This window comes from Hippoglossus stenolepis, chromosome 7 (genome assembly GCF_022539355.2).
Source record: "Hippoglossus stenolepis isolate QCI-W04-F060 chromosome 7, HSTE1.2, whole genome shotgun sequence".
Classification (NCBI taxonomy): domain Eukaryota; kingdom Metazoa; phylum Chordata; class Actinopteri; order Pleuronectiformes; family Pleuronectidae; genus Hippoglossus; species Hippoglossus stenolepis.
The window spans coordinates 2,231,938-2,234,411 of record NC_061489.1 but is presented as its reverse complement, the minus strand read 5'-3'; the positions used below and the strand labels follow the sequence as shown (position 1 = coordinate 2,234,411).

At 47.9% G+C, this 2,474-nt stretch overlaps 1 long non-coding RNA gene across 1 annotated transcript; it reads right to left on the bottom strand.

The window, feature by feature from the left end:
• Positions 1 to 337: 337 nt before the first annotated feature.
• Positions 338 to 1,058, bottom strand: LOC118112646. The gene is made up of 3 exons (XR_007032810.1): positions 928 to 1,058; positions 568 to 729; positions 338 to 472 (listed from the first exon to the last, which is right to left on the bottom strand). It is a non-coding gene; the product is annotated as an uncharacterized LOC118112646 (long non-coding RNA).
• Between the last annotated feature and the right edge of the window lie 1,416 nt (positions 1,059 to 2,474).

Here is a 2,474-nt window from a genome sequence, read left to right as displayed (position 1 = left end):
CCTGTTGTCAGGCGACTCTGGGGCCGTGCAGCATATTCCACCCGCTGGCGATCATATGGCAGGAGGTTCTGCCACAGGGCTATAATTGTACTGGCCTGCAGGTTGTTAAGGGTGAGGCCAGTTTCATTTCTCAGCCCCACCAAGTACTCAGCCAGGCAGTCCACGCCGTCCATTCCTGGAACACCACGCTCATCCACTGCCTGGTAAATATAAGAGTACATCAAAATTAACAAACAAAAAAAAATACACAGTAGCAAATACAGAAAAGTAACATAACTGTCCCAGTGTAATTCTTCGCAAAAAGACTCACCAGATGTTGCCCAGGTGCTGCTGGGGTGGTGGTCTGTGATCCAGAGGAAGCTGTGGCTGTAGGGACAGTGGTCGAGAGGGTGGTGGGGAGAGGAAGCATGGAGGCTGAGCTGGTGGTGACGGCTGATGGGCCAGACAACACCCTGGTCGGAAAATCCAAAGCCTGGGAAACAAAAAGAAATCAAATAGAAGTAAAAACCCGAAGCATACCACAAGTATAACAGGTTGTGTGATAACTTGTACCAAAGAAACACTCACCCGCCGCGCTACAGCAGGAGTGACTGGTGGGGATGCGGATGGACCAGGAGAAACAGTTGCAGCAGCAGAAACAGCTGCTGAAAGGCTGGTGGAACTTGGGAGTAGAGAACTAGCAGGAGGGGCTGATGGGCCAGGGGGCATTTCTGTGTCCTCATACTCAATCTAGAAATAAAACGGCATTTAAGTAGAGTGTATTATGCTTTTATTAATTTGTTCATTGTCCAGATTTGTATTTATTGCAATCTTATTTTTGTCGGTTTCTTGATAGCACTGCTACATTTTTACTGTAAGTGGAATCATATCACAGCAACAATTATCCACTGACATTGTATGATAAAAGAAATGTGATGAGAATATTACCAGATGATGCTCAGATGCTGCTGCACTGGAGCTACATCCAGGCCTAGGAGGAGCAGCAGTAGCGTGGAGAGAAGAGGGAGTTGAAAAGCTGGTAGGTGATGGACCTGAGGATTTCCAGCAGCTCAATGGTGAGGTCCAAGCTGTGATCCAAACCAGCATCCCCAAAGCCCTCATCCAGCTCTTCCTCAGTGCAAACATCCTCCAGCATCTGGTCGGTCTCCTCTGAGTCAGGATGTACATCCTGCAGGGGCCTTCTGGTCTGACGGTACAGGTAATCGATACCTATTAGCTCCCCTGGGACAGACAAAAGAATAGGAAGACGAAAATTAGCTTTCAGAAATTTAATCAAAGAGGTTATTATATATGATGGATATGAAATATCACCTCATCATGGTGGAAAGGTTAAACTTACCAGTGTAAACAGCAGGTGGCTGAAAAGAGGGCAGAAATTTCCTTCCAAGCACCTTGACACTGTAGGTGTTGACACAGTGAACAAGGTCCCCTGAGTAACTGAGCAGGCCAGGAGGCTTGACTGCCAGGGATGCAGCTTGACGGTCCTGGTTCCACCGATGAAGCCCTTCTAGGAGGTACAGCTGGAAATTAAGGCTGTTGGCACTCGTTCCTTAAGAGAGAGACAATGTGAGAAATAATGTTAAGGGATAATTTTGTCAGTGTTAGTACTGTACAGGATAATAGTATTAATAATAATAATAATAGTAATAAAACGTTGAACCCTATATATTTAATCTCATCAATGTATAGGGATCCATACAGACCTGGAATGAACCTGTTCAGGTGTAGGTGGAAGGACTCAAGTGATGTGGACCCTCGAGCACACCTGTAATTTGGCAGAACAATGCCCTCTTTGGTGGTGGTGCCCGTCTGGGTATAGAGAAGCACACCCGGTTCATCCTGAATGCACTTTACATGCCTCGTCTGGACATGCCAGATGTGCTGCATCCTCTCCTGGTCCAACAGAGGGACACCAAGCGAGTCTCTCCCCTTTATCCCTATCAGCTCATTGAGCAGGCATTCAATCAAGATGATTGTCTGCTGCTCTCCCCTTGTCTGCCTGCTGCAGTGCAGGGCCAGTTCGGCCTTGGTTATCTGTAGTTCTACCATTTTGTCCGTTATGCTAGGTACACCTTCCCGTACCAGCTGTGCACTCTTGGCTCGCCGCAGCAAGGCAACATCTCTGCTGTCCCACTCAAAAATGCAGCTGGACAATTTGGCCATGAAGGTGGGGTAGAGAGGATGAGAATCCTTTGTACAGCCAGATGTCAGTCGCCTCATGAAGTGGTAAATGTCTAACCTCACAATGAGGTCTGGCCACCCTCCAAATCGTTGTTTCAATTTGGTCTGTACCCTGCCCTCCTGACAACATTCAGTGTCGACATACAGTAGCCGAGGAGGGGCCACACCAGCATTGCTGTATCTCCGGATGAGATCAGCTGCCATGATGTCCAGAGCTGGACGCTCCTGAGCAGTCAGGACACTGATGAGGATTTGGCCCACCTCATTGCTCACAGATGTAAGCCACAAGGCAG